The sequence below is a fragment of the Lagenorhynchus albirostris genome, chromosome 5, assembly GCF_949774975.1.
Source record: "Lagenorhynchus albirostris chromosome 5, mLagAlb1.1, whole genome shotgun sequence".
Lineage (NCBI taxonomy): Eukaryota > Metazoa > Chordata > Mammalia > Artiodactyla > Delphinidae > Lagenorhynchus > Lagenorhynchus albirostris.
This window is the reverse complement of record NC_083099.1, coordinates 30,170,867-30,185,494: the sequence shown is the minus strand read 5'-3', so window position 1 is coordinate 30,185,494 and position 14,628 is coordinate 30,170,867. Positions and strand designations below refer to the sequence as shown.

General features: G+C 42.1%; 1 protein-coding gene across 4 annotated transcripts in view; it reads left to right on the top strand.

The window, feature by feature from the left end:
• Positions 1-343: 343 nt before the first annotated feature.
• Positions 344-14,628, top strand: part of PPP2R3A (protein phosphatase 2 regulatory subunit B''alpha) — a 222,173-nt gene continuing 207,888 nt past the window's right edge. For 3 of the 4 annotated variants that reach the window (XM_060149794.1, XM_060149793.1, XM_060149795.1), the window contains exon 1: positions 344-432. The gene's annotated coding sequence lies outside the window, so the exon portion shown is untranslated. The remainder of the gene's footprint in view (positions 433-14,628) is intronic. The other variant, XM_060149797.1, reaches the window with a different exon arrangement.

Below are 14,628 nucleotides of genomic sequence, written 5' to 3'. Positions count from 1 at the left end.
AACAACTAAATGAAGATAACAACAACGATAACAGTAATAATAAATCAGAGAGTGAAACTCTCATCCGCCAAATCGTAGTAAGCACTACGAATCGCATCCCCGGAGGCCCGCCATACAGGGGATTGCACGGACAGCGGCCCTGGCGGCTCTTGCGGCGCCCCTGAGTGCCCCCTTTCACTCTCTGGCCGGCAGAGTGGGCGGGGTCCGCTGGGAGGGGCGGGGCCTGGCGGGAGGGGCGGGGCGCCGAGCCCACAGCAGCGGGTGGGGCTGAGGGATGGGAGGGGGTGGACGGGCGGCTGGGCGGGGCGCGCTTGGGCCTCAGCTCCTCACGCGCCGCTTTCCCAGCCCACATCCCGCGCCGCCCGGAGCCCTGGCGGCCAAGGCTGTGCGCGAGCGGAGGCAGCAGCCAGAGGAGGAGCCGCGGGCGCTGAGGTAAGCGTGGGGCCGCCCGCCGAGCGGCCCGGAGCCTTCGCGTCCCGCGTTCGGCCCGCGGGTTGTGGCGAGGGAGGGGGGCGGTGCGCGGAGGCCCGGGCGGGCGGGGCCGGGGCCTGAGGGCGGGGACCGGCCTGGCCCCAGGGGCCGGCGGGGTCGGCAGGGCAGCGCGGCGCTGGCCCTGCTTGCTGAGCCGCGCAAGTCGGGGTTCGAGGCGGTGCGGGCGCCGCCGCACGACCGGCTCGGTCCCGGGCCTTGTCAGCCCGGGAGGTGTGGAAACGGCCTGTCCCGGGGGCGCCCACGGAGGAGGGAAGGCGGGGGACGGTCTGGTCCCTCCCACTTTCGGGGGGCTGGGGGGCCAGTTCGCCCGTACAACCCTCGGGAACTTGTTAATAGGAAAGCTTGGCAGAGAAACAAATGCCAACGTTTTGGAAGAACTGAGAGTCACGTCGTTAGGCGCTGAGCCTTTATTTTCCTTCCCCGCCCCCTGACCAACCTCGGCCCGACTTGGCCAAAGAAGGATGTGTCACCAGCTCGCGGCCTCGGGCGGGATCCCGGGCCCGGCTGGGAAAGGGAGTACCTGAAACAAAGGTAAACAGGAGTCGGGCTGACCCCGGCCTTGCCCCGCGGCCCCCGCTGGGCCGCCCCGGTGGGTCTCACTCCCGCGCCGACCCCGGCCGCCGCCTCGGAGGGGCTTTCTCCTGGGGGACCTCTCGATGGAAACCAGCTGGCCGGCCTTGGAGTTGATGTTGCATCTGAACTCTGCTATGCTCACATTATTCCCAATCCTCTGACTCTGGTAAAGCTTAAGGAAACTGTATCCAGTTTTAGTGGTCAGCAAATGTAAGGGAGGATAAATTGCTCTTTGTAAATTATAAGGTATTTTCTTATTAGGAAGTGGTCTGGAAACACGAAATAAAAATTTTTAACACGTAAGCAAAAAAAGAGTGATTAGTATGCCTTCCAAAATCTGAGGAAGTCTTCCTCCTCAAATCTTTTATGTACAAAACATCGCCCAAACCTTCCGAGCCAAGCATTTTTCTTTGTTCTTCGTTAGTCTCAGGCCTCAGTTTCTCATAGAGAGAGCACCCAGTCTGAGACCCTAAGAATAGCCGTACTAGAGCAGAGTGTGTTTCTAGCTCAGTAGGCAACAGGCTTGTGTTATAGTAAAACACCGTTTTCTTTTTTGGTCATACTATTTTAAATTACCTCAATTTCATTTCTTCCAGGAGTATCCATGACTTTTAGTGAAAGCCTTTTAAAAAATCTATAGACTAATTTATACATACAGTTTATTCACACTTATTGCATCCTGTCCTCTCTGGCAGAAGAACTTATAGCATGAGATACTTGTGGAAAAACTTGAATCTTTTCTAACTCTGGGAGCTCAGAAATTGAGGACAGAGGAAAGAAGTTTTTTTTTAAATGGAAAGCTTTGGAGAAGTCTTTACCAGGACCAACCTGGCTGTTGAGTTCAAAAAATAGCTTTATCTACGAATAATCTGAACTTTAAGCAGTTAAAGATTTATTTGTATTCATAAGTATTTGCATATTTTAAAATACAGCTAACATTCTGGAGATTGAAAGGGCTATACGACTTTATCTTAGTCTGACTTAATTTGGCCTTAATGTTTAGCTGAAACCACTGCCCTAAGAGAATGAAAGGTTCGTTTCAGCAAGAAGGGAATAAAGGAGATGAGTAATATTGGGGTATGGGCTACTTGAGGTGGGTACCTGTTCAAACCATAACTTTGCTTTTAAACGCTTCAGAGGCTTCGCACTACTTCTGGCAAACAGTCTACACTGATATGGTCCATACCACCCTTCAACACACAGCTTAAAGCTGTACTTCCTCTCTGAAGTTTTTCTTGACATCCTCCTCACCCCACCTCCCCCCCGCCGAAAAACCCCATTGCCTGGAATAGAATTGATCACCCTTTTGAGTATGACCGTCCTCTAAATTAGACGTACCACTGACATTTTGGACCAGATAATTCTTCTCGTGGAGGCTATCCTGTGCACTATAAGATGTTTAGCAGCATTCCTGACCTCTAGTTAATAGTTACCAGTAGTCCGCCTGCATACACACACAGTTGTGACAGTCAAACAGTCACACACCCCACACCACCCACACTCAAAAATGCCTCTAGACATTGCCAGATGTCCCCTGGGAGGGCCAAAATCACCCCCAGTTGAGAACCACTGTTCTAAAGGGACTGCTTGTCTTAACACTAATGACACTGCATTGTCCTCATTTGCTTCTGTGTCATTTTTTCTACTCTGCTGGGTTTGAAGGTAAGAGCAGTCATTCATTTAACAAACATCTGAGAGAGAGCCTACCTTGCCAGCCAGACCTTAATTTAGGTCTGGGAATACAGTGGTAAAAGCCACGGATGTGGTCTCTAAACTCCTGGACCTTACAGTCTAAAGAGAGTGACAGACACATACATGTATAATTATACAGTTCCTCGTTACAATTGTGATAGATTCTGGAAGTACAGCGTTCTCTGAGTACATCAAAAAGGGGTACTGACCTAGTTTGGAAACTAGGGGTTTCTTTGGGAAGTAACCTATAAGGGGAGGTAGACTGAAGAATAAATAGAAGTTACAAGGTAAAGCTTTGGGGGACTGTATTCCAGGCAGAAGGAGCAGGACCTTTTCTGGGAATTCAGAGGCCAGTATAGCTGGAGGATGGAGAGTGATAGGGGCCGGATGATACAAAATGAAGCTGGGAAAGTAGGTGAAGGCACGGTGAGCAGCAGTTCTCAGTCCAGCCTGTTTATCAGAATCACTAGAGGAACTTAAAACAGTACTAGTGCCTGGGCCATGCTCCAGGCCCATTAGATCAGAATGTCTGCAGTGGGTCTTATTTCCTCCCCCAGCTGCCACTTTCCTCATACCTTCCAGCAGGATAACCACTGTTAGTAGTTTTATGTATCATTCTAGACATTTTCTGTGGCATTCAAGCAAATGCATATTCTTTCCTCCTGTTGTTTACACAAATGGTAGCATACTGTACACACTGTTCTGTTCCTTGTTTTGTTCTCTTAACAATATCCTGGAAATCTTTCCATTCTAATATATAGTTTTCTTATTCTTTTGAATGACTGTATAGTATTCCATTGTATAGATACACAGATTATTTAATGGATCCTCTACTGAGGGACATTTAAACTGTGTTCCTCTGTTGAGGGACATTTAAATTGTTTCCAGTAATTTACTATAACAAATCATACTATGCATATGCTAGTTCACATGTGTGTGAATATATTTGTAGGATAAATTCCTAGAAGTGGAATTGTTGGGTCAGATATATACACACACACATTTGTAAATATTTGTGGTTGTAAAAGATTACTCTGGTCATATTGGAGAGAACAGCTTGGAAGGAAATGAGTGGATGTTGGAGAAAACTGATTCTAACTAAGATTACAGTGTGTTATAAAGTGAATTGTGTCCCCCTAAAATTGCTCTTTGAAGCCCTAAGCCCTAATGTGACTATATTTGAAGATAGTCTTTAGGAGGTAATTAAAGTTAAATGAGGTCATAATGGTTGGGGCCCTAATCCAATAAAATTGGTGGCCTTATAAGAAGAGGAGGAAGGGAAGGCCATGTGCTCACAGTGAGAACATAGCCATTTACAAGCCAGGAAGAGAGTCCTTACCAGAAACCAACCTTGCTGGACCTTGATCTGGGACTTCTATCCTCCAAAACTGTAAGAATGTTAATTTCTGTTGTTTAAGCCACCCAGTCTATGGTATTTTATTATGGCTACCTGAGCTGGCTAATACAGTCAGCCTTTGGTATCTGCTGGGGATTGGTTCCAGGACCCCCCTGGATACCAAAATCCACGGATGCTCAAGTCCCTTATATAAGATGGCGTAATACAGTCAGCCCTCCATATCTGCAGGTTTACATCCATGGATACAGAGGGAAAACTACACTGTGGAAAGGTAGAGAAAAACTGATAGCTGGGACCAAGTTGGTAGCAGAGGAGATGGAGAGAAGTAAATGGATGCAAGGGATATATTTAGGAGGCATAATTGATAGGATTTGTTGATTGATACAGTACAAGCAGTGAGAGGGAGAAATACGTGTATAGAATAAAGCCCAGGATTCTCACTTACCCAGCCAGGTGAATGGTGTTACCTGAGCTAGAGAACATTGGAAGAATAAATGGTTGAGGTGGTTTAAATTACAGTTCACTTTGGGACTGGTGAGAAGTGGAGATGTCACATAAGCATTTGATAATTCAAATCCAGAGCCCAGAAGGGTGTGATGGACTGGGGATATAAATATTTAGGTGTAAATTGAAGGGTGTAGATGGAATTACCCCGCACAGAGGTTGTACACCCACAGCCCAGAGCTGAATCTGGTTTACAGATGTGTGTTGTTTTTCATATACAGTGGTTTTTGTTGTTGTTGTTTAATTTTGAGTTAGTTGCCAGTAATTTAAAATCTGAAGATTTCCCATGAAAAATCCAGATTTTGGAGCTTTTCTTTAAAAGTGAGAAGATGTAGCACTACTGAGCTGGCTTTCCCATATGAGAGCAGTTGATTGGAGCTCTGTCACAGCTGATCCCAGCTGCTTTCTAGTCCACCAAAGAGCTACCACTCCCTAAAACTTATTCCTGGCCTGCTTTGTTTATTTTCTTCTCTGACTGTGTAGGCATATGAGTGTGTGATGCCTGCTGTAGGGAGAGAGTATAGAATAGTGATTCTCATTTTGGCTACACATTGGAAACATTGAATGGTTAAAAAATACTGATGCTGGGGCCTACCTCAATTTCTCTTTCTGTTTGCTTGCTCTGAATTGCAGCCTGGGATTTTTAAAAGGTCCTCAGGTGATTCCACTGAGCAGTGGCAATTGAGAACCATCTATAGAGATTAAGAAGAGAAGAGGGCTCAGGCCCAGCATTTCAAAGTTGGGTCAAGGAGGGTAACCCCAGGAGAGGGATGAGAAGTGGCCAGAGGTACAGTGGAATGACACCTTGCTTGCCCTTAAGGTATGCAAACTTAACCGAATATATTTGAAGGTGTTTCTAATTAGATGAAAGAAAGTGTTCTATTTCGCAGGTATACTTACTGTTGTGTTTTTTTTTTGCATGCATGCATACATAGATGCTGTTCATTACTGTATAGAGTTATGCATACAAAAATCAGTTAGGCTTTACTTAATAGGCCATTTAAAGAATTTTCGAGAGTAATTTAAATATACTCGGTTTTTGTCTTAGAAACTCACTTTCAAATTTAATTCCAGTTTAAGATGTGTCATGAAAGGCAAGGGAAGAGAATATTTTAAAAAGAGGAGTCATCAAGTAAAGATGTAGACATAAAATGATGTACTGAATTTAGCAAATGGAGTCTTTGACCTTAGCAACAACCGTTTTAGATTGAAAAAGGCAGAAGCCAGATTGAAGTGGATAGAAAGTAAGGAAATGGAAATGGTGAATGTTGGAAAAATCTTTTGAGATGTTTAACCAAAAGGGGAGTGATGAGGCAGGGGGAGGTGTCTTACATGTCTCTATGGTAGGTGCTTAGTCTGTGTTGGTTACCCAAACGCTTCTCCTGACTTTTCAGGGACGTATCTCAGTCGTGCCTGATTACCTGTCTACCCCATTTCAGAGGGGTCTTGCTTATATTTGTTTTGGAGACTTTGTGCTTTTCACTGAGGAGATATTTTGCCAGGACCCTTGAGGCTCAGATGTTGGTGATTAGGCCCTTAGTCTCTTTCTTATCTGGAAAGCCATAGAACTCCTAAGGACCAGCAGGGCTCCAGTGACCCTGACATCATCCTTTCAGTGAACTGATGAACAAAGACCAGATTGTTGGCATGCTGAAAATGGAATACTTGGCTATGTCAGGGAATATGTATCTAGCTGTCATTCCTAGGGATAGTTTTTTTTTTTTTCTTGCGGTACGCGGGCCTCTCACTGTTGTGGCATCTCCCGTTGCGGAGCACAGGCTCCGGACGCGCAAGCTCAGCGGCCATGGCTCACGGGCCCAGCCGCTCCGCGGCATGTGGGATCTTCCCAGACTGGGGCACGAACCCGTGTCCCCTGCATCGGCAGGTGGACTCTCAACCACTGCACCACCAGGGAAGCCCCCTAGGGATAGTTTTTGCAGCTGTGTTTTTTTCTAATTAACTTGATATTGCAGTTTGGTTTTCCAGTTGCGTGTATGTAACATTTCTCATACTTTGAAATCTTTATCATTGATGGTGATTAAAGGGTATGGATATAAGTTGGAGAATTAGGCCTCATTGAGCTCAGAGAGAAGCAGAAGAAGAGAACACCAAACAAACTTTGGTTTCCAAAAGGTTGTATGAATGCTGTTACCTTGAAGACTTTGGATTAGAATGACTCTCTGGAGTGGGTTGTAATGCAGATGTTCACTACCAATCTGTCATTTATCCATTTCTGCCTCACTGGCAACCTTAATCTGGCACAAGAGAGTTTAAAGGTCAGTTTTACACTTCATGTTTCTAAGAGTTGTGATCTACCAGCAAAACAGAAACCACAGGGGTTGGAAAATGCCAAGGATTATTAATGAAGAATGGTATTTATTAGTTGAAGGCATAAGCCCCATTGCTGTACTCTTTTTGCAAACAGGAGTATCATCTTGTAAGGGATTGTCCTTCATAGCTGTCATTGGTTCATCAGGTGCACGATGGTTAACTTCTAAATGAAGGATGACTTTGTGACATGAATAGCAGACTTTGGTTTAAGGTTTATACTGGGAGTTTATGATAAGAAAATATTTTGTTTAGAAACTTTTATGTGCTTAGGCAATTGTAGGAATTCTTTTATTGCAAATATAGTTAGGTACTATGCCTGATGGTGATAGATGGAGGGAAAAGTTCACTGCCAAAGTTGTCCAGAGCTCCTTTGGTTTGTAAAGGAGACAACAGTGGTTGCATGGTAATAGGATTTAGAGTCAGTTCGTCAGTGCATGACCTTGATCTGTCAAGTGTGAGCTGTGTGACTTGCTTTTATTGAGTTAAAATTCACATAACATAAAATTAACCATTTTAATCATTTTAAAGTGTACAATCAGTGAATCTCAATACATTCACAGTGTTGTGCAACCATAACCATTATCTAATTCCAGAACATTTTTTATCACCCCAGAAGTAAGCCATGTACCCATTAAGCAGTTATTCCCCATCCCTTTCTCCCCCTATTTCCTGGAAACCACCAGTTTGCAGCTTTCTCTATGGAGTTGTTTATTTTGGACATTTCATATAAATGGAATCACACAAAATGAGACTTCCTGTATCTGGCTTCTTCTTTCATTTAGCATGATGTTTACAAGGTTCATTCGTGTTGTGGCATGTGTTCCTTTCTTTGAATAATATTCATTCCTGTCTTTGAATAATAATTCCACTGAAAGGATATACCACCTTTTGTTTATCCGTTTATCAGTTGATGGACATTTCAGTTGTTTACACCTTCTGGCTACTGTAGATAGTGTTGCCAAGAGCTTTCGTGTGCAAGTTTTTACTTGAATACCTGTTTCAATTCTTTTGTGTATATACCTAGGAGTGGAATTGCTGGATCATATGGTGATTCTATGTTTAACTTTTTGAGGAACTACCAAACTTTTCCACAGCAACTGCACCATTTTACATTTCCACTATCAATGTTTGAAAGTTATAGTTTCTCCACGTCCTCGTCAACACTTGTTATTTTCTGGTTTTGGTTTGGTTTTGGTTATGGCCATCCTCGTGGTTGTGAAGTGATATCTCACTGTGATTTTGATTTGCATTTCTCTAGTGACTAATGATGTTGTGCATCTTTTAATGTGTTTGTTGGCCATTTGTATATTTTCTTTGGAGAGATGTCTATTCAAGTTCTTTGCCTGTTTTTTAATTGGGCTGTTTGTCTTTTTTGTTGTTGAGTAGTTAAGAGTTCTTTATATATTGATTACTAGACCCTTGTCAGATACCACCAAGAGTGGTATGATCCTTCAGCAACCACCAAGGGTCTTCCATTCTAGTGCATAGTGAGTCATGACATAACTAGAGGGCTGGGATCCAGCCAGTCACAGAGTCCCAGGTACAAAAGGTATTTGGATATGTTGTACCCATCCAAAATTAAAGGTATATTTTCTTGTAGAGCATGCATTTGTCAAATTCTGTTGCTATTCCTCTCAAATTTATTTATTTTTTAAATAAATTTATTTATTTATTATTATTATTATTATTTTTTGGCTGTGTTGGGTCTTCGTTGCTGCATGTGGGCTTTCTCTAGTTGCGGCGAGAGGGGGCTACTCTTCGTTGTGGTGCGTGGGCTTCTCATTGTGGTGGCTTCTCTTATTGTGGAGCACGGGCTCTAGGCATGCAGGCTTCAGTAGTTGTGGCACATGGGCTCAGTAGTTGTGGCTCTCGGGCTCTAGATTGCAGGCTCTATAGTTGTGGCACACGGGCTTAGTGGCTCCGCGGCACGTGGGATCTTCCCGGACCATTGCTTGGATTCTTAACCACCACGCCACCAGGGAAGTCCCTCTTCTCAAATTTAGGGATAGCTGTTCTAGGTGTGTGAGTCATAGTTTTCAAAACTAAAGAGTTTTTAGGCTTTGAAGGAGAATAAAGGCAGTTCTTTTTATTGAACCAAGAATTCTCACATATCAATGTATCAGCCTTTAAACTTCTAGAACTAAGACTATTTCCTGATTCAGTGGTTAGTGATCTCATTCACCTCAATCAACAAATATTTATTGAGTTACCACTATGTGCTTGGCACTTTGCTAGATACTAGAGATACAGTGCCTTATGATACAAGTCCAAACTCTCTCTTGACCCTGCATCCTCCTCCAAATCTGTTCCTCTCTGTTGTCTAACTGACTCAGTCCAGTTCCTTTCCACCAGTCTCTCTTGAGTCCTCTCTCTTGAGTCAGGCCTTTACCCTCCACATTGCTAACTCCAGTGAGTAAGTTTTCAGTCTTTTTCTTACTTGACCTTTCAACAGCATTTTGCACAGTTGATTATTCCTTTCTTTGAAATGCTTTCTTCACTTAGCTTCCAGAGTACTACATTCTCTGGATTTCCTCCTACCTTACTGGTGATTCCTTCTCAGTCTTTTTGTTTTCATCATCTAACTGACCTCTGAAAATTGGAGAGCTGTTTATTCCTCAAACCTCTATTCTTCCTTATCAACCCTATTTTCTTGTCATTTCACCCAGTCTCATGACCTTAAATATACACCAATCCTACCACCAAGGACTACCAATTTTTTTCTCCAAGTTAGACCTCTTCTCTGAATCTCATACTCTGATATTAAAGTGCCTACTTGACCTCTCCATTTGGATATCTAACAGACATCTCAAAACGGAACTCCTCCTCTTCCCCTCTAAAACCCACTCTTCCCACAGCCTGTCCCATCTCGGTAAATAGCAGCTCCATTCTTCCAGGAACCCAGGCCAAAAACCTTGGCAACATCTTTGACTCTCTTCTTTCTCTTTCACCCCACATTCAGTCTATCAGTAAACCCTCTTGGCTCTACATTCAGAATGTATCTAGAATTGGTCACATCCCAATATCTCTACTGCTTCTACCTTGTCCAAACCACCATTGTATCTCACCTGGATTACTGTCATAGCCTCTTTTTCCCTGCTTCTGTCCTTGCTCTCCTAGCAGCTAGAGGGACCCTGTTAAAAGTAAGTTCTCTGATCAGAGGCTTTACACTTACCTACAAGGCCCTATATAATCTAACCCCCCTTTTACTTCCCTGACCTCATCTCCTACAACTCTCCCCTGTGCTTGCTTTGTCCCAGTCACAAATGGTTCTTGTTCTTCCTTCAACAAAGCAGCTACATCCCTGCCTCAGGACCTTTGCTTTCCCCTAATATCTACAAAGCTCCTTCTCTCAGGTCTTTGTTAAAGTTCATTTTCCCCAGCACTCCCTTCCATTTCAAACTTTTCTTCCCAGATCTCTCAATAATCTGGGTGTTCCTCCCATCCCCCCAAGACTGAGCATTGAGGCTATTTCTCTCCCATGCCCCCATATGTTTATTCATCTTTAAGCTTTCTTTTGAACTGAGTCCCTCCAGTTTTGTTTTGTTTTGTTTTGTTTTAAGCAGTTTGAAAACTGCTTGTCTGTGAGGTTAGAAATAAAAAGCAGAGATTAGTGTCTGTGAATGGGTATGTCATTAAGGACTTAGAAATCATAGCAAAGGCACACTGAGCCCTTCCATTTCGTGATCACAGGCATAGTCCCTGTTTCACAGCCTTGAGAATGGAGCCCTGGAATGCTCCTGCTATGAGTACTGATGAACACAGCACTCCTACCAGTGCCAAGCCCCGAGCACTGTGGCTCAGGTGTCAGCATTTTGTCTTCTGTCAGCATGGTACGTCTTGGCAATCTTGGCATTCTCCTGGCATTCTAGTTGGTACCTCTTTCCCATGGCAGGCCCTGCTCAGTGAGTGGAGGTTCACTCAGTGTTGGCAGCAGTATTGAAATCCATGTATTAAAGGCAGTTAAGGGTTCCACATAATGAAGAGAGTGTGTTGATTCTACTGTGAAATGCCTCAGACTCTAAAGAAAAGGGCAACGGATCATGTCCAATGACGGTCTCTCTGGATAGCAGGTTAAGAGGTTTCATCTGGGTCATTGTTTCTCAGCTTGTCTGTAAACCTGCAGGCCTTCATGAGGGCCTTCTGGCGGGATCATGTTATTAAAGGCTGGAATGGTGTTTGTTTTGATTCATTATTTTAAAAGACAATGCATTATTTCTAATGAATTTTTAACCAAACAAGTATTATATAAATATGTTCTCCTTGCCTCTACTCTTTTCCTAGATGAGCTAATTTCCTAGATGACAAATAAGTAGATAAATAAATAATGTAATTTCAGATAGTGGTAATAGTGCTATGAAAAAAATTAAGTAGGTCTATTCCCCTGATGATGAACACTTGGGTTGTTTCCAGTTTTTCCTCTTTTAAACATTACTGCAATGAACATCCTTGTACTTATGCAAATGTGTGAATGTTTATATTGTATAAACAACTGAAAGATGGAATTACTGGGTCATATAGTCATATAATCAAAATTTTAATAGATAATGCCAAATTGGTCCCCAAGGTATCTATACTAATATTATTTAACTATATAATATGTAATATAATTAAAAGCAGTAATGTGTTTATGTTTTTTAATAAATAAAATATTTTTATTACTTTTAGTTACACTAGGAATATAGAATACATTCTCTTTGTTAAAAGTAAAAAATTAACAGAGGACAAAAATCCTCATGCCTTCACCAACTTGCAAATTTTTGCCTCTCTCAAAAGTTTTTTAAACTCCTCTCCCCTTGTTTTAATTTTTATTTCCATGTGGTTGACCATCTTTTCTAGTTTTTGACCATTTGTATTTCTTTTTTTCTTTTCTATTCGGATTGCATAGCAAAGACTGCTGGTTACCTCCTGTGATCCATTCTTCCTTCATCTTTAGTAATAGGAACCCCAGTTTTTAGCCAGGTCCATTGCTGCCCATCCAGAAGACTATATTCTTTGGCTTCCTTGGAGCTAAGTATAACTAGGTAAGTTTTAGCTAACAATACATAAGCAGAAGGGTTTGATATGACTTTCTGAAGGCTCCTTCAAGAGAGGAGGCACTCCCTCATCCCTTCACACATTCTATATATTGGAACACAGATGTAATGACTGGAGCTCTACCAGCCATCCTAGACTATGAGGACCATGGTGGTAGCTCAGTGAGCCAGAAAGTCTGGGTCTCTGAGCATTTGGTCAAGCTGCTGCACCAGCCCTCAACTTCTTTTGCATAAGAGAAATTTAACTTCTGTTTTGTTTAAGCACGCTTATTTTTGTTTTTTCCTGTTATATGCAGATAGTGAATACTTTTTATTTATTTATAGGAGTTCTTTGGCTTCTAGATACTCATTCTTTATTTATAAAAATGGTACATTTTCCTCCAATCTGTTGTAGTCCTCTCCCTTTGTTAGTAATGGTTTTTAATTTTGATGTCAGATTTACCTATCTTTGCTTTCATGGCTTTTCACTTTACTTTTTTTTTTTTACTAACTTTTTTTTTAACTAACTTTTAAATGGATGTCTTTCCTGCCTTAAGATATAAACATAGTATCTTACATTTTCTTATACTTTTATATAAAATTTAAATCTTTAATTCATCTGGAATTTATTTTTGTGAATAGTGTAAGAGAGGACTCTTGTTCAGTTGGCTATCCATTTGAATAATAATTTTTCTAATAAGTGGCATGTCAAATTATCAGTTAATAGATTCTCATATATGTATAGGTTGGTTTTAGGACTCTATTTAGTTCCATTGATCTTTGCTTCTGTGACATTAACACACTTTTAATTACTATAGCTTGATAATAAATTGTGATTTTTGGTAGGCAAGGTCTTCTTTCTTTGTTCTTTTTAAAAATATTAAACATCAGGCTTCCCTGGTGGTGCAGTGGTTGAGAATCCATCTGCCGATGCAGGGGACAACGGGTTCATGCCCCGGTCCGGGAAGATCCCACATGCCGCGGAGCGGCTGGGCCCGTGAGCCATGGCCGCTGAGCCTGCGTGTCCGGAGCCTGTGCTCCGCAATGGGAGAGGCCACAACAGTGAGAGGCCCGCGTACCGCCAAAAAAAAAAATTAAACATCTACAGCACAATATTTATAAAACATATGTAAGATGTAAAGCATAGCAGTACAATGAACACTTGTTATCCACTGCTCAGTTTAAGGAAAAAATACTGCTACTACTTTGTCTTTGTTGCCCCCGCCCCCCAGCCAAGGTTCTCTTGGCTCTTTCACATTTCCACTTCCATGTGAAATGTTAGAATTAGCTTATAAATTGATCTTAGAATCAATTCATATAATTGAAGGCAATAATAGTTTCTGTATCAGTAATTGTTTTTTGGAAATTAATAAACCAGTTATTTAAATGTTTTTCCCATTTAAAAAGCAACTTGGGTTGTTTCCATGTCTTAGCTATTATAAAGCTTCAGTGAACATGGGAGTGCAGATACCTTTTCAAGTTAGTGTTTTCATTTCTTTCAGATACATACCCAGAAGTGGAATTGCTGGATCATATGGTAGTTCTATTTTTAATCTTTTGAGGAACCTCCATATTGTTTTCCATAGGGGCTGCACCAATTTACTTTACCTTGCACAAGGGTTCCCCTTTCTCCACATCCTGGCCAATGCTTATTACTTGTTGTCTTCCTGATAATAGCCATTCTAACAGGTGTGAAGTGATAGCTCATTGTGGTTTTGATTTATATTCCTCTGATGATGAGTGATGTTGAGCACCCTTTATTCCTAGGTATTTTATTCTTTTTAATGCAAGTGTAAATGCTGTTGTTTTCTTAATTTCTCATTCTGATGGCTCATTATTAGCATATGGAAGTGCAGCTGATTTTTGTGTATTGATTTTGTATCCTACAAGTTTACTGAATTTGTTTATTAGTCCTGACAGTTTTTTAGTAGAGTTTTTAGAGTTTTCTATATGTAATACTGTGTCGTTTGTGAATATAGTTTTATTTCTTCCTTTCTTTTTTTTTGGTACGTGGGCCTCTCACTGTTGTGGCCTCTCCCGTTGCGGAGCACAGGCTCCGGACGCGCAGGCTCAGCGGCCATGGCTCATGGGCCCAGCCGCTCCACTGCATGTGGGATCTTCCCGGACCGGGGCACGAACCAATGTCCCCTGCATCGGCAGGTGGACTCTCAACCACTGTGCCACCAGGGAAGCCCTATTTCTTCCTTTCTGATTTGAATTCCTTTACTTCTTTTTCTTCCTGAATACTTCAAATACTATGTTGAATAAATGTGGTAAGAGTGGGTCTCCTTGTCTTGTTCCCGATATTAGAGGAAAAGCTTTCAGCTTTTCACTGTTGAATCTCATGCTAGCTGTGAGCTTGTCATATATGGCCTCTCTTATGTTGAGGTATATTTCCTCTATTCCCAGTTTGATGAGAGTTTTTATCATGAATGGATTATGATTTTTGGCAAATGCTTTTTCTGCATTTATTGAGATGATCATATGCTTTTTATCCTTCATTTTGTTAATGCAGTGTGTCATATTGATTGATTTGTGGGCATTGAACCATCCTTGCATCCCTGGAATAGATTCCACTTGACCATGGTATATTATTCTTTTACTGTATTGTTGATTTCAATTTGCTAATATTTTGTTAAGGATTTTCATCTCATCTTTGTTCATCAA